This window comes from Perissodus microlepis, chromosome 23 (genome assembly GCF_051167445.1).
Source record: "Perissodus microlepis isolate ML-2025 ecotype Zambia chromosome 23, ASM5116744v1, whole genome shotgun sequence".
In the NCBI taxonomy this organism is placed as follows: Eukaryota; Metazoa; Chordata; class Actinopteri; order Cichliformes; family Cichlidae; genus Perissodus; species Perissodus microlepis.
In genome coordinates, this window is record NC_140482.1 from 20,205,156 (window position 1) to 20,228,138 (window position 22,983).

Consider the following 22,983-nt stretch of genomic DNA (forward strand, 5'->3'; position numbering starts at 1 on the left):
GGGCAGTTATCGTACATGACTGACTTAATCGGTTCCTGTACTACAGGGTTACTTGTCTGCATTTTTGGGGAAAAAGTCCTGACTGTCACCTTTTTTTGGACACAGTTCAGGGAATCGGGCCATCCAAAACACATAGCAGAGGATGGTTTCGATCCATCGACCTCTGGGTTATGGGCCCAGCACGCTTCCGCTGCGCCACTCTGCTGGACAGCACCCCAGATGGGACTCGAACCCACAATCCCTGGCTTAGGAGGCCAGTGCCTTATCCATTAGGCCACCGGGGCGGATGAGCGCTTGACTTCCTTTCTTTGCAGGTTGTTTCGGGGGTTCGAGTGAGAGCCATGGTTTCAAGCTGGTTTTTAGTTCAAAGATGAAGCTGTATTTAAGAACATTTGAGAAACGCTGAGAAAATAAATTACACTCTGGGCAACTCAGTGTCCAGAACTCTAGTCAGCCAACACGCTGTGCTTATTGCTCCACTTTATTTGGGGGCGTTTATGTTGTCTGTTGAGACTTGTGAAACCACATGAAGACCAGAGAGTACCAACGATTTGAATCACTGAATCTAGTTCCACTAAAAGAGGGGGAGTAGCAGGAGCATGTGTGACGTGCTCAAACACAGCTGGATCAAATGCTTGAATTAGCTCTTCAGCATGGCATCAAGTTTGGCAAAGGCCTGATAACAAGCCATTCATTTGATTCAGGTGTGTCAGAACAAGGATGCATCTAAAAGCTAAAGAAAAGAAGAACAGTGGCTCTCCAGGACTGGAGTTGGAATCCCTGTGCTAGGCTCTATGTACACATAAGGAGTCGCCTTTGGTGATCGGGGGCAGTTATCGTACATGACTGACTCACTCGGTTCCTGTACTACAGGGTTACTTGTCTGCGTTTTTGGGGAAAAGGTCCTGACTGTCACCTGTTTTTGGACACAGTTCAGGGAATCGGGCCATCCAAAAAACATAGCAGAGGATGGTTTCGATCCATCGACCTCTGGGTTATGGGCCCAGCACGCTTCCGCTGCGCCACTCTGCTGGACAGCACCCCAGATAGGACTCGAACCCACAATACCTGGTTTAGGAGGCCAGTGCCTTATCCATTAGGCCACCGGGGCGGATGAGCGCTTGGCTTCCTTTTTTTGCAGGTTATTTCGGGGGTTCGAGTGAGAGCCATGGTTTCAAGCTGGTTTTTAGTTCAAAGATGAAGCTGTATTTAAGAACATTTGAGAAACGCTGAGAAAATAAATTACACTCTGGGCAACTCAGTGTCCAGAACTCTGGTCAGCCAACACGCTGTGCTTATTGCTCCACTTTATTTGGGGGCGTTTATGTTGTCTGTTGAGACTTGTGAAACCACATGAAGACCAGAGAGTACCAACGATTTGAATCACTGAATCTAGTTCCACTAAAAGAGGGGGAGTAGCAGGAGCATGTGTGATGTGCTCAAACACAGCTGGATCAAATGCTTGAATTAGCTCTTCAGCATGGCATCAAGTTTGGCAAAGGCCTGATAACAAGCCATTCATTTGATTCAGGTGTGTCAGAACAAGGATGCATCTAAAAGCTAAAGAAAAGAAGAACAGTGGCTCTCCAGGACTGGAGTTGGAATCCCTGTGCTAGGCTCTATGTACACATAAGGAGTCGCCTTTGGTGATCGGGGGCAGTTATCGTACATGACTGACTCACTCGGTTCCTGTACTACAGGGTTACTTGTCTGCATTTTTGGGGAAAAAGTCCTGACTGTCACCTTTTTTTGGACACAGTTCAGGGAATCGGGCCATCCAAAAAAACATAGCAGAGGATGGTTTCGATCCATCGACCTCTGGGTTATGGGCCCAGCACGCTTCCGCTGCGCCACTCTGCTGGACAGCACCCCAGATGGGACTCGAACCCACAATCCCTGGCTTAGGAGGCCAGTGCCTTATCCATTAGGCCACCGGGGCGGATGAGCGCTTGACTTCCTTTCTTTGCAGGTTGTTTCGGGGGTTCGAGTGAGAGCCATGGTTTCAAGCTGGTTTTTAGTTCAAAGATGAAGCTGTATTTAAGAACATTTGAGAAACGCTGAGAAAATAAATTACACTCTGGGCAACTCAGTGTCCAGAACTCTGGTCAGCCAACACGCTGTGCTTATTGCTCCACTTTATTTGGGGGCGTTTATGTTGTCTGTTGAGACTTGTGAAACCACATGAAGACCAGAGAGTACCAACGATTTGAATCACTGAATCTAGTTCCACTAAAAGAGGGGGAGTAGCAGGAGCATGTGTGACGTGCTCAAACACAGCTGGATCAAATGCTTGAATTAGCTCTTCAGCATGGCATCAAGTTTGGCAAAGGCCTGATAACAAGCCATTCATTTGATTCAGGTGTGTCAGAACAAGGATGCATCTAAAAGCTAAAGAAAAGAAGAACAGTGGCTCTCCAGGACTGGAGTTGGAATCCCTGTGCTAGGCTCTATGTACACATAAGGAGTCGCCTTTGGTGATCGGGGGCAGTTATCGTACATGACTGACTCACTCGGTTCCTGTACTACAGGGTTACTTGTCTGCATTTTTGGGGAAAAAGTCCTGACAGTCACCTTTTTTTGGACACAGTTCAGGGAATCGGGCCATCCAAAAAAACATAGCAGAGGATGGTTTCGATCCGTCGACCTCTGGGTTATGGGCCCAGCACGCTTCCGCTGCGCCACTCTGCTGGACAGCACCCCAGATGGGACTCGAACCCACAATCCCTGGCTTAGGAGGCCAGTGCCTTATCCATTAGGCCACCGGGGCGGATGAGCGCTTGACTTCCTTTCTTTGCAGGTTATTTCGGGGGTTCGAGTGAGAGCCATACTTTCAAGCAGGTTTTTAGTTCAAAGATGAAGCTGTATTTAAGAACATTTGAGAAACGCTGAGAAAATAAATTACACTCTGGGCAACTCAGTGTCCAGAACTCTGGTCAGCCAACACGCTGTGCTTATTGCTCCACTTTATTTGGGGGCGTTTATGTTGTCTGTTGAGACTTGTGAAACCACATGAAGACCAGAGAGTACCAACGATTTGAATCACTGAATCTAGTTCCACTAAAAGAGGGGGAGTAGCAGGAGCATGTGTGACGTGCTCAAACACAGCTGGATCAAATGCTTGAATTAGCTCTTCAGCATGGCATCAAGTTTGGCAAAGGCCTGATAACAAGCCATTCATTTGATTCAGGTGTGTCAGAACAAGGATGCATCTAAAAGCTAAAGAAAAAAAGAACAGTGGCTCTCCAGGACTGGAGTTGGAATCCCTGTGCTAGGCTCTATGTACACATAAGGAGTCGCCTTTGGTGATCGGGGGCAGTTATCGTACATGACTGACTCACTCGGTTCCTGTACTACAGGGTTACTTGTCTGCGTTTTTGGGGAAAAGGTCCTGACTGTCACCTGTTTTTGGACACAGTTCAGGGAATCGGGCCATCCAAAACACATAGCAGAGGATGGTTTCGATCCATCGACCTCTGGGTTATGGGCCCAGCACGCTTCCGCTGCGCCACTCTGCTGGACAGCACCCCAGATGGGACTCGAACCCACAATCCCTGGCTTAGGAGGCCAGTGCCTTATCCATTAGGCCACCGGGGCGGATGAGCGCTTGACTTCCTTTTTTTGCAGGTTATTTCGGGGGTTCGAGTGAGAGCCATGGTTTCAAGCTGGTTTTTAGTTCAAAGATGAAGCTGTATTTAAGAACATTTGAGAAACGCTGAGAAAATAAATTACACTCTGGGCAACTCAGTGTCCAGAACTCTGGTCAGCCAACACGCTGTGCTTATTGCTCCACTTTATTTGGGGGCGTTTATGTTGTCTGTTGAGACTTGTGAAACCACATGAAGACCAGAGAGTACCAACGATTTGAATCACTGAATCTAGTTCCACTAAAAGAGGGGGAGTAGCAGGAGCATGTGTGACGTGCTCAAACACAGCTGGATCAAATGCTTGAATTAGCTCTTCAGCATGGCATCAAGTTTGGCAAAGGCCTGATAACAAGCCATTCATTTGATTCAGGTGTGTCAGAACAAGGATGCATCTAAAAGCTAAAGAAAAGAAGAACAGTGGCTCTCCAGGACTGGAGTTGGAATCCCTGTGCAAGGCTCTATGTACACATAAGGAGTCGCCTTTGGTGATCGGGGGCAGTTATCGTACATGACTGACTCACTCGGTTCCTGTACTACAGGGTTACTTGTCTGCGTTTTTGGGGAAAAGGTCCTGACTGTCACCTGTTTTTGGACACAGTTCAGGGAATCGGGCCATCCAAAACACATAGCAGAGGATGGTTTCGATCCATCGACCTCTGGGTTATGGGCCCAGCACGCTTCCGCTGCGCCACTCTGCTGGACAGCACCCCAGATGGGACTCGAACCCACAATCCCTGGCTTAGGAGGCCAGTGCCTTATCCATTAGGCCACCGGGGCGGATGAGCGCTTGACTTCCTTTCTTTGCAGGTTGTTTCGGGGGTTCGAGTGAGAGCCATGGTTTCAAGCTGGTTTTTAGTTCAAAGATGAAGCTGTATTTAAGAACATTTGAGAAACGCTGAGAAAATAAATTACACTCTGGGCAACTCAGTGTCCAGAACTCTGGTCAGCCAACACGCTGTGCTTATTGCTCCACTTTATTTGGGGGCGTTTATGTTGTCTGTTGAGACTTGTGAAACCACATGAAGACCAGAGAGTACCAACGATTTGAATCACTGAATCTAGTTCCACTAAAAGAGGGGGAGTAGCAGGAGCATGTGTGACGTGCTCAAACACAGCTGGATCAAATGCTTGAATTAGCTCTTCAGCATGGCATCAAGTTTGGCAAAGGCCTGATAACAAGCCATTCATTTGATTCAGGTGTGTCAGAACAAGGATGCATCTAAAAGCTAAAGAAAAGAAGAACAGTGGCTCTCCAGGACTGGAGTTGGAATCCCTGTGCTAGGCTCTATGTACACATAAGGAGTCGCCTTTGGTGATCGGGGACAGTTATCGTACATGACTGACTCGCTCGGTTCCTGTACTACAGGGTTACTTGTCTGCGTTTTTGGGGAAAAGGTCCTGACTGTCACCTGTTTTTGGACACAGTTCAGGGAATCGGGCCATCCGAAAAACATAGCAGAGGATGGTTTCGATCCATCGACCTCTGGGTTATAGGCCCAGCACGCTTCCGCTGCGCCACTCTGCTGGACAGCACCCCAGATGGGACTCGAACCCACAATCCCTGGCTTAGGAGGCCAGTGCCTTATCCATTAGGCCACCGGGGCGGATGAGCGCTTGACTTCCTTTCTTTGCAGGTTGTTTCGGGGGTTCGAGTGAGAGCCATGGTTTCAAGCTGGTTTTTAGTTCAAAGATGAAGCTGTATTTAAGAACATTTGAGAAACGCTGAGAAAATAAATTACACTCTGGGCAACTCAGTGTCCAGAACTCTGGTCAGCCAACACGCTGTGCTTATTGCTCCACTTTATTTGGGGGCGTTTATGTTGTCTGTTGAGACTTGTGAAACCACATGAAGACCAGAGAGTACCAACGATTTGAATCACTGAATCTAGTTCCACTAAAAGAGGGGGAGTAGCAGGAGCATGTGTGACGTGCTCAAACACAGCTGGATCAAATGCTTGAATTAGCTCTTCAGCATGGCATCAAGTTTGGCAAAGGCCTGATAACAAGCCATTCATTTGATTCAGGTGTGTCAGAACAAGGATGCATCTAAAAGCTAAAGAAAAGAAGAACAGTGGCTCTCCAGGACTGGAGTTGGAATCCCTGTGCTAGGCTCTATGTACACATAAGGAGTCGCCTTTGGTGATCGGGGGCAGTTATCGTACATGACTGACTCACTCGGTTCCTGTACTACAGGGTTACTTGTCTGCATTTTTGGGGAAAAAGTCCTGACTGTCACCTTTTTTTGGACACAGTTCAGGGAATCGGGCCATCCAAAAAAAACATAGCAGAGGATGGTTTCGATCCATCGACCTCTGGGTTATGGGCCCAGCACGCTTCCGCTGCGCCACTCTGCTGGACAGCACCCCAGATGGGACTCGAACCCACAATCCCTGGCTTAGGAGGCCAGTGCCTTATCCATTAGGCCACCGGGGCGGATGAGCGCTTGACTTCCTTTTTTTGCAGGTTATTTCGGGGGTTCGAGTGAGAGCCATGGTTTCAAGCTGGTTTTTAGTTCAAAGATGAAGCTGTATTTAAGAACATTTGAGAAACGCTGAGAAAATAAATTACACTCTGGGCAACTCAGTGTCCAGAACTCTGGTCAGCCAACACGCTGTGCTTATTGCTCCACTTTATTTGGGGGCGTTTATGTTGTCTGTTGAGACTTGTGAAACCACATGAAGACCAGAGAGTACCAACGATTTGAATCACTGAATCTAGTTCCACTAAAAGAGGGGGAGTAGCAGGAGCATGTGTGACGTGCTCAAACACAGCTGGATCAAATGCTTGAATTAGCTCTTCAGCATGGCATCAAGTTTGGCAAAGGCCTGATAACAAGCCATTCATTTGATTCAGGTGTGTCAGAACAAGGATGCATCTAAAAGCTAAAGAAAAGAAGAACAGTGGCTCTCCAGGACTGGAGTTGGAATCCCTGTGCTAGGCTCTATGTACACATAAGGAGTCGCCTTTGGTGATCGGGGGCAGTTATCGTACATGACTGACTCACTCGGTTCCTGTACTACAGGGTTACTTGTCTGCGTTTTTGGGGAAAAGGTCCTGACTGTCACCTGTTTTTGGACACAGTTCAGGGAATCGGGCCATCCGAAAAACATAGCAGAGGATGGTTTCGATCCATCGACCTCTGGGTTATGGGCCAAGCATGCTTCCGCTGTGTCACTCTGCTGGACAGCACCCCAGATGGGACTCGAACCCACAATCCCTGGCTTAGGAGGCCAGTGCCTTATCCATTAGGATACCGGGGCGGATGAGCGTTTGACTTCCGTTCTTTGCAGGTTGTTTCAGGGGTTCGAGTGAGAGCCATGGTTTCAAGCTGGTTTTTAGTTCAAAGATGAAGCTGTATTTAAGAACATTTGAGAAACGCTGAGAAAATAAATTACACTCTGGGCAACTCAGTATCCAGAACTCTGGCTAGCAAACATGCTGTGCTTATTGCTTCACTTTATTTGGGGGTATTTATGTTGTCTGTTGAGACTTGTGAAACCACATGAAGACCAGAGAGTACCAACGATTTGAATCACTGAATCTAATTCCACTAAAAGAGGGGGAGTAGCAGGAGCATGTGTGATGTGCTCAAACACAGCTGGATCAAATGCTTGAATTAGCTCTTCAGCATGGCATCAAGTTTGGCAAAGGCCTGATAACAAGCCATTCATTTGATTCAGGTGTGTCAGAACAAGGATGCATCTAAAAGCTAAAGAAAAGAAGAACAGTGGCTCTCCAGGACTGGAGTTGGAATCCCTGTGCTAGGCTCTATGTACACATAAGGAGTCGCCTTTGGTGATCGGGGGCAGTTATCGTACATGACTGACTTAATCGGTTCCTGTACTACAGGGTTACTTGTCTGCATTTTTGGGGAAAAAGTCCTGACTGTCACCTTTTTTTGGACACAGTTCAGGGAATCGGGCCATCCAAAAAAACATAGCAGAGGATGGTTTCGATCCATCGACCTCTGGGTTATGGGCCCAGCACGCTTCCGCTGCGCCACTCTGCTGGACAGCACCCCAGATGGGACTCGAACCCACAATCCCTGGCTTAGGAGGCCAGTGCCTTATCCATTAGGCCACCGGGGCGGATGAGCGCTTGACTTCCTTTCTTTGCAGGTTGTTTCGGGGGTTCGAGTGAGAGCCATGGTTTCAAGCTGGTTTTTAGTTCAAAGATGAAGCTGTATTTAAGAACATTTGAGAAACGCTGAGAAAATAAATTACACTCTGGGCAACTCAGTGTCCAGAACTCTAGTCAGCCAACACGCTGTGCTTATTGCTCCACTTTATTTGGGGGCGTTTATGTTGTCTGTTGAGACTTGTGAAACCACATGAAGACCAGAGAGTACCAACGATTTGAATCACTGAATCTAGTTCCACTAAAAGAGGGGGAGTAGCAGGAGCATGTGTGACGTGCTCAAACACAGCTGGATCAAATGCTTGAATTAGCTCTTCAGCATGGCATCAAGTTTGGCAAAGGCCTGATAACAAGCCATTCATTTGATTCAGGTGTGTCAGAACAAGGATGCATCTAAAAGCTAAAGAAAAGAAGAACAGTGGCTCTCCAGGACTGGAGTTGGAATCCCTGTGCTAGGCTCTATGTACACATAAGGAGTCGCCTTTGGTGATCGGGGGCAGTTATCGTACATGACTGACTCACTCGGTTCCTGTACTACAGGGTTACTTGTCTGCGTTTTTGGGGAAAAGGTCCTGACTGTCACCTGTTTTTGGACACAGTTCAGGGAATCGGGCCATCCAAAACACATAGCAGAGGATGGTTTCGATCCATCGACCTCTGGGTTATGGGCCCAGCACGCTTCCGCTGCGCCACTCTGCTGGACAGCACCCCAGATAGGACTCGAACCCACAATCCCTGGCTTAGGAGGCCAGTGCCTTATCCATTAGGCCACCGGGGCGGATGAGCGCTTGGCTTCCTTTTTTTGCAGGTTATTTCGGGGGTTCGAGTGAGAGCCATGGTTTCAAGCTGGTTTTTAGTTCAAAGATGAAGCTGTATTTAAGAACATTTGAGAAACGCTGAGAAAATAAATTACACTCTGGGCAACTCAGTGTCCAGAACTCTGGTCAGCCAACACGCTGTGCTTATTGCTCCACTTTATTTGGGGGCGTTTATGTTGTCTGTTGAGACTTGTGAAACCACATGAAGACCAGAGAGTACCAACGATTTGAATCACTGAATCTAGTTCCACTAAAAGAGGGGGAGTAGCAGGAGCATGTGTGATGTGCTCAAACACAGCTGGATCAAATGCTTGAATTAGCTCTTCAGCATGGCATCAAGTTTGGCAAAGGCCTGATAACAAGCCATTCATTTGATTCAGGTGTGTCAGAACAAGGATGCATCTAAAAGCTAAAGAAAAGAAGAACAGTGGCTCTCCAGGACTGGAGTTGGAATCCCTGTGCTAGGCTCTATGTACACATAAGGAGTCGCCTTTGGTGATCGGGGGCAGTTATCGTACATGACTGACTCACTCGGTTCCTGTACTACAGGGTTACTTGTCTGCATTTTTGGGGAAAAAGTCCTGACTGTCACCTTTTTTTGGACACAGTTCAGGGAATCGGGCCATCCAAAAAAACATAGCAGAGGATGGTTTCGATCCATCGACCTCTGGGTTATGGGCCCAGCACGCTTCCGCTGCGCCACTCTGCTGGACAGCACCCCAGATGGGACTCGAACCCACAATCCCTGGCTTAGGAGGCCAGTGCCTTATCCATTAGGCCACCGGGGCGGATGAGCGCTTGACTTCCTTTCTTTGCAGGTTGTTTCGGGGGTTCGAGTGAGAGCCATGGTTTCAAGCTGGTTTTTAGTTCAAAGATGAAGCTGTATTTAAGAACATTTGAGAAACGCTGAGAAAATAAATTACACTCTGGGCAACTCAGTGTCCAGAACTCTGGTCAGCCAACACGCTGTGCTTATTGCTCCACTTTATTTGGGGGCGTTTATGTTGTCTGTTGAGACTTGTGAAACCACATGAAGACCAGAGAGTACCAACGATTTGAATCACTGAATCTAGTTCCACTAAAAGAGGGGGAGTAGCAGGAGCATGTGTGACGTGCTCAAACACAGCTGGATCAAATGCTTGAATTAGCTCTTCAGCATGGCATCAAGTTTGGCAAAGGCCTGATAACAAGCCATTCATTTGATTCAGGTGTGTCAGAACAAGGATGCATCTAAAAGCTAAAGAAAAGAAGAACAGTGGCTCTCCAGGACTGGAGTTGGAATCCCTGTGCTAGGCTCTATGTACACATAAGGAGTCGCCTTTGGTGATCGGGGGCAGTTATCGTACATGACTGACTCACTCGGTTCCTGTACTACAGGGTTACTTGTCTGCATTTTTGGGGAAAAAGTCCTGACTGTCACCTTTTTTTGGACACAGTTCAGGGAATCGGGCCATCCAAAAAAACATAGCAGAGGATGGTTTCGATCCGTCGACCTCTGGGTTATGGGCCCAGCACGCTTCCGCTGCGCCACTCTGCTGGACAGCACCCCAGATGGGACTCGAACCCACAATCCCTGGCTTAGGAGGCCAGTGCCTTATCCATTAGGCCACCGGGGCGGATGAGCGCTTGACTTCCTTTCTTTGCAGGTTGTTTCGGGGGTTCGAGTGAGAGCCATGGTTTCAAGCTGGTTTTTAGTTCAAAGATGAAGCTGTATTTAAGAACATTTGAGAAACGCTGAGAAAATAAATTACACTCTGGGCAACTCAGTGTCCAGAACTCTGGTCAGCCAACACGCTGTGCTTATTGCTCCACTTTATTTGGGGGCGTTTATGTTGTCTGTTGAGACTTGTGAAACCACATGAAGACCAGAGAGTACCAACGATTTGAATCACTGAATCTAGTTCCACTAAAAGAGGGGGAGTAGCAGGAGCATGTGTGACGTGCTCAAACACAGCTGGATCAAATGCTTGAATTAGCTCTTCAGCATGGCATCAAGTTTGGCAAAGGCCTGATAACAAGCCATTCATTTGATTCAGGTGTGTCAGAACAAGGATGCATCTAAAAGCTAAAGAAAAGAAGAACAGTGGCTCTCCAGGACTGGAGTTGGAATCCCTGTGCTAGGCTCTATGTACACATAAGGAGTCGCCTTTGGTGATCGGGGGCAGTTATCGTACATGACTGACTCACTCGGTTCCTGTACTACAGGGTTACTTGTCTGCATTTTTGGGGAAAAAGTCCTGACTGTCACCTTTTTTTGGACACAGTTCAGGGAATCGGGCCATCCAAAAAAACATAGCAGAGGATGGTTTCGATCCGTCGACCTCTGGGTTATGGGCCCAGCACGCTTCCGCTGCGCCACTCTGCTGGACAGCACCCCAGATGGGACTCGAACCCACAATCCCTGGCTTAGGAGGCCAGTGCCTTATCCATTAGGCCACCGGGGCGGATGAGCGCTTGACTTCCTTTCTTTGCAGGTTATTTCGGGGGTTCGAGTGAGAGCCATACTTTCAAGCAGGTTTTTAGTTCAAAGATGAAGCTGTATTTAAGAACATTTGAGAAACGCTGAGAAAATAAATTACACTCTGGGCAACTCAGTGTCCAGAACTCTGGTCAGCCAACACGCTGTGCTTATTGCTCCACTTTATTTGGGGGCGTTTATGTTGTCTGTTGAGACTTGTGAAACCACAGGAAGACCAGAGAGTACCAACGATTTGAATCACTGAATCTAGTTCCACTAAAAGAGGGGGAGTAGCAGGAGCATGTGTGACGTGCTCAAACACAGCTGGATCAAATGCTTGAATTAGCTCTTCAGCATGGCATCAAGTTTGGCAAAGGCCTGATAACAAGCCATTCATTTGATTCAGGTGTGTCAGAACAAGGATGCATCTAAAAGCTAAAGAAAAAAAGAACAGTGGCTCTCCAGGACTGGAGTTGGAATCCCTGTGCTAGGCTCTATGTACACATAAGGAGTCGCCTTTGGTGATCGGGGGCAGTTATCGTACATGACTGACTCACTCGGTTCCTGTACTACAGGGTTACTTGTCTGCGTTTTTGGGGAAAAAGTCCTGACTGTCACCTTTTTTTGGACACAGTTCAGGGAATCGGGCCATCCAAAAAAACATAGCAGAGGATGGTTTCGATCCATCGACCTCTGGGTTATGGGCCCAGCACGCTTCCGCTGCGCCACTCTGCTGGACAGCACCCCAGATAGGACTCGAACCCACAATACCTGGTTTAGGAGGCCAGTGCCTTATCCATTAGGCCACCGGGGCGGATGAGCGCTTGGCTTCCTTTTTTTGCAGGTTATTTCGGGGGTTCGAGTGAGAGCCATGGTTTCAAGCTGGTTTTTAGTTCAAAGATGAAGCTGTATTTAAGAACATTTGAGAAACGCTGAGAAAATAAATTACACTCTGGGCAACTCAGTGTCCAGAACTCTGGTCAGCCAACACGCTGTGCTTATTGCTCCACTTTATTTGGGGGCGTTTATGTTGTCTGTTGAGACTTGTGAAACCACATGAAGACCAGAGAGTACCAACGATTTGAATCACTGAATCTAGTTCCACTAAAAGAGGGGGAGTAGCAGGAGCATGTGTGATGTGCTCAAACACAGCTGGATCAAATGCTTGAATTAGCTCTTCAGCATGGCATCAAGTTTGGCAAAGGCCTGATAACAAGCCATTCATTTGATTCAGGTGTGTCAGAACAAGGATGCATCTAAAAGCTAAAGAAAAGAAGAACAGTGGCTCTCCAGGACTGGAGTTGGAATCCCTGTGCTAGGCTCTATGTACACATAAGGAGTCGCCTTTGGTGATCGGGGGCAGTTATCGTACATGACTGACTCACTCGGTTCCTGTACTACAGGGTTACTTGTCTGCATTTTTGGGGAAAAAGTCCTGACTGTCACCTTTTTTTGGACACAGTTCAGGGAATCGGGCCATCCAAAAAAACATAGCAGAGGATGGTTTCGATCCATCGACCTCTGGGTTATGGGCCCAGCACGCTTCCGCTGCGCCACTCTGCTGGACAGCACCCCAGATGGGACTCGAACCCACAATCCCTGGCTTAGGAGGCCAGTGCCTTATCCATTAGGCCACCGGGGCGGATGAGCGCTTGACTTCCTTTCTTTGCAGGTTATTTCGGGGGTTCGAGTGAGAGCCATGGTTTCAAGCTGGTTTTTAGTTCAAAGATGAAGCTGTATTTAAGAACATTTGAGAAACGCTGAGAAAATAAATTACACTCTGGGCAACTCAGTGTCCAGAACTCTGGTCAGCCAACACGCTGTGCTTATTGCTCCACTTTATTTGGGGGCGTTTATGTTGTCTGTTGAGACTTGTGAAACCACATGAAGACCAGAGAGTACCAACGATTTGAATCACTGAATCTAGTTCCACTAAAAGAGGGGGAGTAGCAGGAGCATGTGTGACGTGCTCAAACACAGCTGGATCAAATGCTTGAATTAGCTCTTCAGCATGGCATCAAGTTTGGCAAAGGCCTGATAACAAGCCATTCATTTGATTCAGGTGTGTCAGAACAAGGATGCATCTAAAAGCTAAAGAAAAGAAGAACAGTGGCTCTCCAGGACTGGAGTTGGAATCCCTGTGCTAGGCTCTATGTACACATAAGGAGTCGCCTTTGGTGATCGGGGGCAGTTATCGTACATGACTGACTCACTCGGTTCCTGTACTACAGGGTTACTTGTCTGCATTTTTGGGGAAAAAGTCCTGACTGTCACCTTTTTTTGGACACAGTTCAGGGAATCGGGCCATCCAAAAAAACATAGCAGAGGATGGTTTCGATCCGTCGACCTCTGGGTTATGGGCCCAGCACGCTTCCGCTGCGCCACTCTGCTGGACAGCACCCCAGATGGGACTCGAACCCACAATCCCTGGCTTAGGAGGCCAGTGCCTTATCCATTAGGCCACCGGGGCGGATGAGCGCTTGACTTCCTTTCTTTGCAGGTTGTTTCGGGGGTTCGAGTGAGAGCCATGGTTTCAAGCTGGTTTTTAGTTCAAAGATGAAGCTGTATTTAAGAACATTTGAGAAACGCTGAGAAAATAAATTACACTCTGGGCAACTCAGTGTCCAGAACTCTGGTCAGCCAACACGCTGTGCTTATTGCTCCACTTTATTTGGGGGCGTTTATGTTGTCTGTTGAGACTTGTGAAACCACATGAAGACCAGAGAGTACCAACGATTTGAATCACTGAATCTAGTTCCACTAAAAGAGGGGGAGTAGCAGGAGCATGTGTGACGTGCTCAAACACAGCTGGATCAAATGCTTGAATTAGCTCTTCAGCATGGCATCAAGTTTGGCAAAGGCCTGATAACAAGCCATTCATTTGATTCAGGTGTGTCAGAACAAGGATGCATCTAAAAGCTAAAGAAAAGAAGAACAGTGGCTCTCCAGGACTGGAGTTGGAATCCCTGTGCTAGGCTCTATGTACACATAAGGAGTCGCCTTTGGTGATCGGGGGCAGTTATCGTACATGACTGACTCACTCGGTTCCTGTACTACAGGGTTACTTGTCTGCATTTTTGGGGAAAAAGTCCTGACTGTCACCTTTTTTTGGACACAGTTCAGGGAATCGGGCCATCCAAAAAAACATAGCAGAGGATGGTTTCGATCCGTCGACCTCTGGGTTATGGGCCCAGCACGCTTCCGCTGCGCCACTCTGCTGGACAGCACCCCAGATGGGACTCGAACCCACAATCCCTGGCTTAGGAGGCCAGTGCCTTATCCATTAGGCCACCGGGGCGGATGAGCGCTTGACTTCCTTTCTTTGCAGGTTATTTCGGGGGTTCGAGTGAGAGCCATACTTTCAAGCAGGTTTTTAGTTCAAAGATGAAGCTGTATTTAAGAACATTTGAGAAACGCTGAGAAAATAAATTACACTCTGGGCAACTCAGTGTCCAGAACTCTGGTCAGCCAACACGCTGTGCTTATTGCTCCACTTTATTTGGGGGCGTTTATGTTGTCTGTTGAGACTTGTGAAACCACAGGAAGACCAGAGAGTACCAACGATTTGAATCACTGAATCTAGTTCCACTAAAAGAGGGGGAGTAGCAGGAGCATGTGTGACGTGCTCAAACACAGCTGGATCAAATGCTTGAATTAGCTCTTCAGCATGGCATCAAGTTTGGCAAAGGCCTGATAACAAGCCATTCATTTGATTCAGGTGTGTCAGAACAAGGATGCATCTAAAAGCTAAAGAAAAAAAGAACAGTGGCTCTCCAGGACTGGAGTTGGAATCCCTGTGCTAGGCTCTATGTACACATAAGGAGTCGCCTTTGGTGATCGGGGGCAGTTATCGTACATGACTGACTCACTCGGTTCCTGTACTACAGGGTTACTTGTCTGCGTTTTTGGGGAAAAGGTCCTGACTGTCACCTGTTTTTGGACACAGTTCAGGGAATCGGGCCATCCAAAACACATAGCAGAGGATGGTTTCGATCCATCGACCTCTGGGTTATGGGCCCAGCACGCTTCCGCTGCGCCACTCTGCTGGACAGCACCCCAGATGGGACTCGAACCCACAATCCCTGGCTTAGGAGGCCAGTGCCTTATCCATTAGGCCACCGGGGCGGATGAGCGCTTGACTTCCTTTTTTTGCAGGTTATTTCGGGGGTTCGAGTGAGAGCCATGGTTTCAAGCTGGTTTTTAGTTCAAAGATGAAGCTGTATTTAAGAACATTTGAGAAACGCTGAGAAAATAAATTACACTCTGGGCAACTCAGTGTCCAGAACTCTGGTCAGCCAACACGCTGTGCTTATTGCTCCACTTTATTTGGGGGCGTTTATGTTGTCTGTTGAGACTTGTGAAACCACATGAAGACCAGAGAGTACCAACGATTTGAATCACTGAATCTAGTTCCACTAAAAGAGGGGGAGTAGCAGGAGCATGTGTGACGTGCTCAAACACAGCTGGATCAAATGCTTGAATTAGCTCTTCAGCATGGCATCAAGTTTGGCAAAGGCCTGATAACAAGCCATTCATTTGATTCAGGTGTGTCAGAACAAGGATGCATCTAAAAGCTAAAGAAAAAAAGAACAGTGGCTCTCCAGGACTGGAGTTGGAATCCCTGTGCAAGGCTCTATGTACACATAAGGAGTCGCCTTTGGTGATCGGGGGCAGTTATCGTACATGACTGACTCACTCGGTTCCTGTACTACAGGGTTACTTGTCTGCGTTTTTGGGGAAAAGGTCCTGACTGTCACCTGTTTTTGGACACAGTTCAGGGAATCGGGCCATCCAAAACACATAGCAGAGGATGGTTTCGATCCATCGACCTCTGGGTTATGGGCCCAGCACGCTTCCGCTGCGCCACTCTGCTGGACAGCACCCCAGATGGGACTCGAACCCACAATCCCTGGCTTAGGAGGCCAGTGCCTTATCCATTAGGCCACCGGGGCGGATGAGCGCTTGACTTCCTTTTTTTGCAGGTTATTTCGGGGGTTCGAGTGAGAGCCATGGTTTCAAGCTGGTTTTTAGTTCAAAGATGAAGCTGTATTTAAGAACATTTGAGAAACGCTGAGAAAATAAATTACACTCTGGGCAACTCAGTGTCCAGAACTCTGGTCAGCCAACACGCTGTGCTTATTGCTCCACTTTATTTGGGGGCGTTTATGTTGTCTGTTGAGACTTGTGAAACCACATGAAGACCAGAGAGTACCAACGATTTGAATCACTGAATCTAGTTCCACTAAAAGAGGGGGAGTAGCAGGAGCATGTGTGATGTGCTCAAACACAGCTGGATCAAATGCTTGAATTAGCTCTTCAGCATGGCATCAAGTTTGGCAAAGGCCTGATAACAAGCCATTCATTTGATTCAGGTGTGTCAGAACAAGGATGCATCTAAAAGCTAAAGAAAAGAAGAACAGTGGCTCTCCAGGACTGGAGTTGGAATCCCTGTGCTAGGCTCTATGTACACATAAGGAGTCGCCTTTGGTGATCGGGGGCAGTTATCGTACATGACTGACTCACTCGGTTCCTGTACTACAGGGTTACTTGTCTGCGTTTTTGGGGAAAAAGTCCTGACTGTCACCTTTTTTTGGACACAGTTCAGGGAATCGGGCCATCCAAAAAAACATAGCAGAGGATGGTTTCGATCCATCGACCTCTGGGTTATGGGCCCAGCACGCTTCCGCTGCGCCACTCTGCTGGACAACACCCCAAATGGGACTCGAACCCACAATCCCTGGCTTAGGAGGCCAGTGCCTTAGCCATTAGGCCACCGGGGCAGATGAGCGCTTTACTTCCTTTCTTTGCAGGTTATTTCGGGGGTTCGAGTGAGAGCCATGGTTTCAAGCTGGTTTTTAGTTCAAAGATGAAGCTGTATTTAAGAACATTTGAGAAACGCTGAGAAAATAAATTACACTCTGGGCAACTCAGTGTCCAGAACTCTGGTCAGCCAACACGCTGTGCTTATTGCTCCACTTTATTCGGGGGCGTTTATGTTGTCTGTTGAGACTTGTGAAACCACATGAAGACCAGAGAGTACCAACGATTTGAATCACTGAATCTAGTTCCACTAAAAGAGGGGGAGTAGCAGGAGCATGTGTGACGTGCTCAAACACAGCTGGATCAAATGCTTGAATTAGCTCTTCAGCATGGCATCAAGTTTGGCAAAGGCCTGATAACAAGCCATTCATTTGATTCAGGTGTGTCAGAACAAGGATGCATCTAAAAGCTAAAGAAAAAAAGAACAGTGGCTCTCCAGGACTGGAGTTGGAATCCCTGTGCTAGGCTCTATGTACACATAAGGAGTCGCCTTTGGTGATCGGGGGCAGTTATCGTACATGACTGACTCACTCGGTTCCTGTACTACAGGGTTACTTGTCTGCGTTTTTGGGGAAAAAGTCCTGACTGTCACCTTTTTTTGGACACAGTTCAGGGAATCGGGCCATCCAAAAAAACATAGCAGAGGATGGTTTCGATCCATCGACCTCTGGGTTATGGGCCCAGCACGCTTCCGCTGCGCCACTCTGCTGGACAACACCCCAAATGGGACTCGAACCCACAATCCCTGGCTTAGGAGGCCAGTGCCTTAGCCATTAGGCCACCGGGGCAGATGAGCGCTTTACTTCCTTTCTTTGCAGGTTATTTCGGGGGTTCGAGTGAGAGCCATGGTTTCAAGCTGGTTTTTAGTTCAAAGATGAAGCTGTATTTAAGAACATTTGAGAAACGCTGAGAAAATAAATTACACTCTGGGCAACTCAGTGTCCAGAACTCTGGTCAGCCAACACGCTGTGCTTATTGCTCCACTTTATTCGGGGGCGTTTATGTTGTCTGTTGAGACTTGTGAAACCACATGAAGACCAGAGAGTACCAACGATTTGAATCACTGAATCTAGTTCCACTAAAAGAGGGGGAGTAGCAGGAGCATGTGTGACGTGCTCAAACACAGCTGGATCAAATGCTTGAATTAGCTCTTCAGCATGGCATCAAGTTTGGCAAAGGCCTGATAACAAGCCATTCATTTGATTCAGGTGTGTCAGAACAAGGATGCATCTAAAAGCTAAAGAAAAAAAGAACAGTGGCTCTCCAGGACTGGAGTTGGAATCCCTGTGCTAGGCTCTATGTACACATAAGGAGTCGCCTTTGGTGATCGGGGGCAGTTATCGTACATGACTGACTCACTCGGTTCCTGTACTACAGGGTTACTTGTCTGCGTTTTTGGGGAAAAGGTCCTGACTGTCACCTGTTTTTGGACACAGTTCAGGGAATCGGGCCATCCAAAACACATAGCAGAGGATGGTTTCGATCCATCGACCTCTGGGTTATGGGCCCAGCACGCTTCCGCTGCGCCACTCTGCTGGACAGCACCCCAGATGGGACTCGAACCCACAATCCCTGGCTTAGGAGGCCAGTGCCTTATCCATTAGGCCACCGGGGCGGATGAGCGCTTGACTTCCTTTTTTTGCAGGTTATTTCGGGGGTTCGAGTGAGAGCCATGGTTTCAAGCTGGTTTTTAGTTCAAAGATGAAGCTGTATTTAAGAACATTTGAGAAACGCTGAGAAAATAAATTACACTCTGGGCAACTCAGTGTCCAGAACTCTGGTCAGCCAACACGCTGTGCTTATTGCTCCACTTTATTTGGGGGCGTTTATATTGTCTGTTGAGACTTGTGAAACCACATGAAGACCAGAGAGTACCAACGATTTGAATCACTGAATCTAGTTCCACTAAAAGAGGGGGAGTAGCAGGAGCATGTGTGACGTGCTCAAACACAGCTGGATCAAATGCTTGAATTAGCTCTTCAGCATGGCATCAAGTTTGGCAAAGGCCTGATAACAAGCCATTCATTTGATTCAGGTGTGTCAGAACAAGGATGCATCTAAAAGCTAAAGAAAAGAAGAACAGTGGCTCTCCAGGACTGGAGTTGGAATCCCTGTGCTAGGCTCTATGTACACATAAGGAGTCGCCTTTGGTGATCGGGGGCAGTTATCGTACATGACTGACTCACTCGGTTCCTGTACTACAGGGTTACTTGTCTGCATTTTTGGGGAAAAAGTCCTGACTGTCACCTTTTTTTGGACACAGTTCAGGGAATCGGGCCATCCAAAAAAACATAGCAGAGGATGGTTTCGATCCATCGACCTCTGGGTTATGGGCCCAGCACGCTTCCGCTGCGCCACTCTGCTGGACAGCACCCCAGATGGGACTCGAACCCACAATCCCTGGCTTAGGAGGCCAGTGCCTTATCCATTAGGCCACCGGGGCGGATGAGCGCTTGACTTCCTTTCTTTGCAGGTTGTTTCGGGGGTTCGAGTGAGAGCCATGGTTTCAAGCTGGTTTTTAGTTCAAAGATGAAGCTGTATTTAAGAACATTTGAGAAACGCTGAGAAAATAAATTACACTCTGGGCAACTCAGTGTCCAGAACTCTGGTCAGCCAACACGCTGTGCTTATTGCTCCACTTTATTTGGGGGCGTTTATGTTGTCTGTTGAGACTTGTGAAACCACATGAAGACCAGAGAGTACCAACGATTTGAATCACTGAATCTAGTTCCACTAAAAGAGGGGGAGTAGCAGGAGCATGTGTGACGTGCTCAAACACAGCTGGATCAAATGCTTGAATTAGCTCTTCAGCATGGCATCAAGTTTGGCAAAGGCCTGATAACAAGCCATTCATTTGATTCAGGTGTGTCAGAACAAGGATGCATCTAAAAGCTAAAGAAAAGAAGAACAGTGGCTCTCCAGGACTGGAGTTGGAATCCCTGTGCTAGGCTCTATGTGCACATAAGGAGTCGCCTTTGGTGATCGGGGGCAGTTATCGTACATGACTGACTCACTCGGTTCCTGTACTACAGGGTTACTTGTCTGCGTTTTTGGGGAAAAAGTCCTGACTGTCACCTTTTTTTGGACACAGTTCAGGGAATCGGGCCATCCAAAAAAACATAGCAGAGGATGGTTTCGATCCATCGACCTCTGGGTTATGGGCCCAGCACGCTTCCGCTGCGCCACTCTGCTGGACAGCACCCCAAATGGGACTCGAACCCACAATCCCTGGCTTAGGAGGCCAGTGCCTTAGCCATTAGGCCACCGGGGCAGATGAGCACTTTACTTCCTTTCTTTGCAGGTTATTTCGGGGGTTCGAGTGAGAGCCATGGTTTCAAGCTGGTTTTTAGTTCAAAGATGAAGCTGTATTTAAGAACATTTGAGAAACGCTGAGAAAATAAATTACACTCTGGGCAACTCAGTGTCCAGAACTCTGGTCAGCCAACACGCTGTGCTTATTGCTCCACTTTATTCGGGGGCGTTTATGTTGTCTGTTGAGACTTGTGAAACCACATGAAGACCAGAGAGTACCAACGATTTGAATCACTGAATCTAGTTCCACTAAAAGAGGGGGAGTAGCAGGAGCATGTGTGACGTGCTCAAACACAGCTGGATCAAATGCTTGAATTAGCTCTTCAGCATGGCATCAAGTTTGGCAAAGGCCTGATAACAAGCCATTCATTTGATTCAGGTGTGTCAGAACAAGGATGCATCTAAAAGCTAAAGAAAAGAAGAACAGTGGCTCTCCAGGACTGGAGTTGGAATCCCTGTGCTAGGCTCTATGTACACATAAGGAGTCGCCTTTGGTGATCGGGGGCAGTTATCGTACATGACTGACTCACTCGGTTCCTGTACTACAGGGTTACTTGTCTGCATTTTTGGGGAAAAAGTCCTGACTGTCACCTTTTTTTGGACACAGTTCAGGGAATCGGGCCATCCAAAAAAACATAGCAGAGGATGGTTTCGATCCATCGACCTCTGGGTTATGGGCCCAGCACGCTTCCGCTGCGCCACTCTGCTGGACAGCACCCCAGATGGGACTCGAACCCACAATCCCTGGCTTAGGAGGCCAGTGCCTTATCCATTAGGCCCCCGGGGCGGATGAGCGCTTGGCTTCCTTTTTTTGCAGGTTATTTCGGGGGTTCGAGTGAGAGCCATGGTTTCAAGCTGGTTTTTAGTTCAAAGATGAAGCTGTATTTAAGAACATTTGAGAAACGCTGAGAAAATAAATTACACTCTGGGCAACTCAGTGTCCAGAACTCTGGTCAGCCAACACGCTGTGCTTATTGCTCCACTTTATTTGGGGGCGTTTATGTTGTCTGTTGAGACTTGTGAAACCACATGAAGACCAGAGAGTACCAACGATTTGAATCACTGAATCTAGTTCCACTAAAAGAGGGGGAGTAGCAGGAGCATGTGTGACGTGCTCAAACACAGCTGGATCAAATGCTTGAATTAGCTCTTCAGCATGGCATCAAGTTTGGCAAAGGCCTGATAACAAGCCATTCATTTGATTCAGGTGTGTCAGAACAAGGATGCATCTAAAAGCTAAAGAAAAAAAGAACAGTGGCTCTCCAGGACTGGAGTTGGAATCCCTGTGCTAGGCTCTATGTACACATAAGGAGTCGCCTTTGGTGATCGGGGGCAGTTATCGTACATGACTGACTCACTCGGTTCCTGTACTACAGGGTTACTTGTCTGCGTTTTTGGGGAAAAGGTCCTGACTGTCACCTGTTTTTGGACACAGTTCAGGGAATCGGGCCATCCAAAAAACATAGCAGAGGATGGTTTCGATCCATCGACCTCTGGGTTATGGGCCCAGCACGCTTCCGCTGCGCCACTCTGCTGGACAGCACCCCAGATAGGACTCGAACCCACAATACCTGGTTTAGGAGGCCAGTGCCTTATCCATTAGGCCACCGGGGCGGATGAGCGCTTGGCTTCCTTTTTTTGCAGGTTATTTCGGGGGTTCGAGTGAGAGCCATGGTTTCAAGCTGGTTTTTAGTTCAAAGATGAAGCTGTATTTAAGAACATTTGAGAAACGCTGAGAAAATAAATTACACTCTGGGCAACTCAGTGTCCAGAACTCTGGTCAGCCAACACGCTGTGCTTATTGCTCCACTTTATTTGGGGGCGTTTATGTTGTCTGTTGAGACTTGTGAAACCACATGAAGACCAGAGAGTACCAACGATTTGAATCACTGAATCTAGTTCCACTAAAAGAGGGGGAGTAGCAGGAGCATGTGTGACGTGCTCAAACACAGCTGGATCAAATGCTTGAATTAGCTCTTCAGCATGGCATCAAGTTTGGCAAAGGCCTGATAACAAGCCATTCATTTGATTCAGGTGTGTCAGAACAAGGATGCATCTAAAAGCTAAAGAAAAGAAGAACAGTGGCTCTCCAGGACTGGAGTTGGAATCCCTGTGCTAGGCTCTATGTACACATAAGGAGTCGCCTTTGGTGATCGGGGGCAGTTATCGTACATGACTGACTCACTCGGTTCCTGTACTACAGGGTTACTTGTCTGCATTTTTGGGGAAAAAGTCCTGACTGTCACCTTTTTTGGACACAGTTCAGGGAATCGGGCCATCCAAAAAAACATAGCAGAGGATGGTTTCGATCCATCGACCTCTGGGTTATGGGCCCAGCACGCTTCCGCTGCGCCACTCTGCTGGACAGCACCCCAGATGGGACTCGAACCCACAATCCCTGGCTTAGGAGGCCAGTGCCTTATCCATTAGGCCCCCGGGGCGGATGAGCGCTTGGCTTCCTTTTTTTGCAGGTTATTTCGGGGGTTCGAGTGAGAGCCATGGTTTCAAGCTGGTTTTTAGTTCAAAGATGAAGCTGTATTTAAGAACATTTGAGAAACGCTGAGAAAATAAATTACACTCTGGGCAACTCAGTGTCCAGAACTCTGGTCAGCCAACACGCTGTGCTTATTGCTCCACTTTATTTGGGGGCGTTTATGTTGTCTGTTGAGACTTGTGAAACCACATGAAGACCAGAGAGTACCAACGATTTGAATCACTGAATCTAGTTCCACTAAAAGAGGGGGAGTAGCAGGAGCATGTGTGACATGCTCAAACACAGCTGGATCAAATGCTT

The 22,983-nt window shown here is 47.8% G+C and overlaps 1 protein-coding gene and 44 non-coding genes across 45 annotated transcripts in view; all 45 read right to left on the reverse strand.

The window, feature by feature from the left end:
• atp7b (ATPase copper transporting beta) overlaps positions 1 to 22,983 on the reverse strand; it is a 99,587-nt gene that overhangs the window by 26,259 nt on the left and 50,345 nt on the right. The window lies entirely within an intron of this gene.
• Positions 134 to 205, reverse strand: trnam-cau (transfer RNA methionine (anticodon CAU)). The gene has a single exon. It is a non-coding gene; the product is annotated as a tRNA-Met (tRNA).
• trnar-ccu (transfer RNA arginine (anticodon CCU)) lies at positions 212 to 284 on the reverse strand. Its single transcript has one exon. It is a non-coding gene; the product is annotated as a tRNA-Arg (tRNA).
• trnam-cau (transfer RNA methionine (anticodon CAU)) lies at positions 961 to 1,032 on the reverse strand. The gene has a single exon. It is a non-coding gene; the product is annotated as a tRNA-Met (tRNA).
• trnam-cau (transfer RNA methionine (anticodon CAU)) lies at positions 1,789 to 1,860 on the reverse strand. Its single transcript has one exon. It is a non-coding gene; the product is annotated as a tRNA-Met (tRNA).
• trnar-ccu (transfer RNA arginine (anticodon CCU)) lies at positions 1,867 to 1,939 on the reverse strand. Its single transcript has one exon. It is a non-coding gene; the product is annotated as a tRNA-Arg (tRNA).
• Positions 2,695 to 2,767, reverse strand: trnar-ccu (transfer RNA arginine (anticodon CCU)). Its single transcript has one exon. It is a non-coding gene; the product is annotated as a tRNA-Arg (tRNA).
• trnam-cau (transfer RNA methionine (anticodon CAU)) lies at positions 3,444 to 3,515 on the reverse strand. Its single transcript has one exon. It is a non-coding gene; the product is annotated as a tRNA-Met (tRNA).
• Positions 3,522 to 3,594, reverse strand: trnar-ccu (transfer RNA arginine (anticodon CCU)). The gene has a single exon. It is a non-coding gene; the product is annotated as a tRNA-Arg (tRNA).
• Positions 4,271 to 4,342, reverse strand: trnam-cau (transfer RNA methionine (anticodon CAU)). The gene has a single exon. It is a non-coding gene; the product is annotated as a tRNA-Met (tRNA).
• On the reverse strand, positions 4,349 to 4,421 carry trnar-ccu (transfer RNA arginine (anticodon CCU)). Its single transcript has one exon. It is a non-coding gene; the product is annotated as a tRNA-Arg (tRNA).
• On the reverse strand, positions 5,098 to 5,169 carry trnai-uau (transfer RNA isoleucine (anticodon UAU)). Its single transcript has one exon. It is a non-coding gene; the product is annotated as a tRNA-Ile (tRNA).
• On the reverse strand, positions 5,176 to 5,248 carry trnar-ccu (transfer RNA arginine (anticodon CCU)). Its single transcript has one exon. It is a non-coding gene; the product is annotated as a tRNA-Arg (tRNA).
• Positions 5,927 to 5,998, reverse strand: trnam-cau (transfer RNA methionine (anticodon CAU)). The gene has a single exon. It is a non-coding gene; the product is annotated as a tRNA-Met (tRNA).
• Positions 6,005 to 6,077, reverse strand: trnar-ccu (transfer RNA arginine (anticodon CCU)). The gene has a single exon. It is a non-coding gene; the product is annotated as a tRNA-Arg (tRNA).
• Positions 7,582 to 7,653, reverse strand: trnam-cau (transfer RNA methionine (anticodon CAU)). Its single transcript has one exon. It is a non-coding gene; the product is annotated as a tRNA-Met (tRNA).
• trnar-ccu (transfer RNA arginine (anticodon CCU)) lies at positions 7,660 to 7,732 on the reverse strand. Its single transcript has one exon. It is a non-coding gene; the product is annotated as a tRNA-Arg (tRNA).
• Positions 8,409 to 8,480, reverse strand: trnam-cau (transfer RNA methionine (anticodon CAU)). The gene has a single exon. It is a non-coding gene; the product is annotated as a tRNA-Met (tRNA).
• trnar-ccu (transfer RNA arginine (anticodon CCU)) lies at positions 8,487 to 8,559 on the reverse strand. The gene has a single exon. It is a non-coding gene; the product is annotated as a tRNA-Arg (tRNA).
• Positions 9,237 to 9,308, reverse strand: trnam-cau (transfer RNA methionine (anticodon CAU)). Its single transcript has one exon. It is a non-coding gene; the product is annotated as a tRNA-Met (tRNA).
• Positions 9,315 to 9,387, reverse strand: trnar-ccu (transfer RNA arginine (anticodon CCU)). The gene has a single exon. It is a non-coding gene; the product is annotated as a tRNA-Arg (tRNA).
• Positions 10,143 to 10,215, reverse strand: trnar-ccu (transfer RNA arginine (anticodon CCU)). The gene has a single exon. It is a non-coding gene; the product is annotated as a tRNA-Arg (tRNA).
• On the reverse strand, positions 10,971 to 11,043 carry trnar-ccu (transfer RNA arginine (anticodon CCU)). Its single transcript has one exon. It is a non-coding gene; the product is annotated as a tRNA-Arg (tRNA).
• On the reverse strand, positions 11,721 to 11,792 carry trnam-cau (transfer RNA methionine (anticodon CAU)). The gene has a single exon. It is a non-coding gene; the product is annotated as a tRNA-Met (tRNA).
• trnam-cau (transfer RNA methionine (anticodon CAU)) lies at positions 12,549 to 12,620 on the reverse strand. Its single transcript has one exon. It is a non-coding gene; the product is annotated as a tRNA-Met (tRNA).
• trnar-ccu (transfer RNA arginine (anticodon CCU)) lies at positions 12,627 to 12,699 on the reverse strand. The gene has a single exon. It is a non-coding gene; the product is annotated as a tRNA-Arg (tRNA).
• Positions 13,455 to 13,527, reverse strand: trnar-ccu (transfer RNA arginine (anticodon CCU)). The gene has a single exon. It is a non-coding gene; the product is annotated as a tRNA-Arg (tRNA).
• On the reverse strand, positions 14,283 to 14,355 carry trnar-ccu (transfer RNA arginine (anticodon CCU)). Its single transcript has one exon. It is a non-coding gene; the product is annotated as a tRNA-Arg (tRNA).
• Positions 15,032 to 15,103, reverse strand: trnam-cau (transfer RNA methionine (anticodon CAU)). The gene has a single exon. It is a non-coding gene; the product is annotated as a tRNA-Met (tRNA).
• Positions 15,110 to 15,182, reverse strand: trnar-ccu (transfer RNA arginine (anticodon CCU)). The gene has a single exon. It is a non-coding gene; the product is annotated as a tRNA-Arg (tRNA).
• Positions 15,859 to 15,930, reverse strand: trnam-cau (transfer RNA methionine (anticodon CAU)). The gene has a single exon. It is a non-coding gene; the product is annotated as a tRNA-Met (tRNA).
• On the reverse strand, positions 15,937 to 16,009 carry trnar-ccu (transfer RNA arginine (anticodon CCU)). The gene has a single exon. It is a non-coding gene; the product is annotated as a tRNA-Arg (tRNA).
• On the reverse strand, positions 16,687 to 16,758 carry trnam-cau (transfer RNA methionine (anticodon CAU)). Its single transcript has one exon. It is a non-coding gene; the product is annotated as a tRNA-Met (tRNA).
• Positions 16,765 to 16,837, reverse strand: trnar-ccu (transfer RNA arginine (anticodon CCU)). Its single transcript has one exon. It is a non-coding gene; the product is annotated as a tRNA-Arg (tRNA).
• Positions 17,515 to 17,586, reverse strand: trnam-cau (transfer RNA methionine (anticodon CAU)). The gene has a single exon. It is a non-coding gene; the product is annotated as a tRNA-Met (tRNA).
• trnar-ccu (transfer RNA arginine (anticodon CCU)) lies at positions 17,593 to 17,665 on the reverse strand. The gene has a single exon. It is a non-coding gene; the product is annotated as a tRNA-Arg (tRNA).
• trnam-cau (transfer RNA methionine (anticodon CAU)) lies at positions 18,342 to 18,413 on the reverse strand. The gene has a single exon. It is a non-coding gene; the product is annotated as a tRNA-Met (tRNA).
• On the reverse strand, positions 18,420 to 18,492 carry trnar-ccu (transfer RNA arginine (anticodon CCU)). The gene has a single exon. It is a non-coding gene; the product is annotated as a tRNA-Arg (tRNA).
• On the reverse strand, positions 19,170 to 19,241 carry trnam-cau (transfer RNA methionine (anticodon CAU)). Its single transcript has one exon. It is a non-coding gene; the product is annotated as a tRNA-Met (tRNA).
• Positions 19,248 to 19,320, reverse strand: trnar-ccu (transfer RNA arginine (anticodon CCU)). Its single transcript has one exon. It is a non-coding gene; the product is annotated as a tRNA-Arg (tRNA).
• On the reverse strand, positions 19,998 to 20,069 carry trnam-cau (transfer RNA methionine (anticodon CAU)). Its single transcript has one exon. It is a non-coding gene; the product is annotated as a tRNA-Met (tRNA).
• Positions 20,076 to 20,148, reverse strand: trnar-ccu (transfer RNA arginine (anticodon CCU)). Its single transcript has one exon. It is a non-coding gene; the product is annotated as a tRNA-Arg (tRNA).
• On the reverse strand, positions 20,826 to 20,897 carry trnam-cau (transfer RNA methionine (anticodon CAU)). The gene has a single exon. It is a non-coding gene; the product is annotated as a tRNA-Met (tRNA).
• Positions 21,653 to 21,724, reverse strand: trnam-cau (transfer RNA methionine (anticodon CAU)). Its single transcript has one exon. It is a non-coding gene; the product is annotated as a tRNA-Met (tRNA).
• Positions 22,480 to 22,551, reverse strand: trnam-cau (transfer RNA methionine (anticodon CAU)). The gene has a single exon. It is a non-coding gene; the product is annotated as a tRNA-Met (tRNA).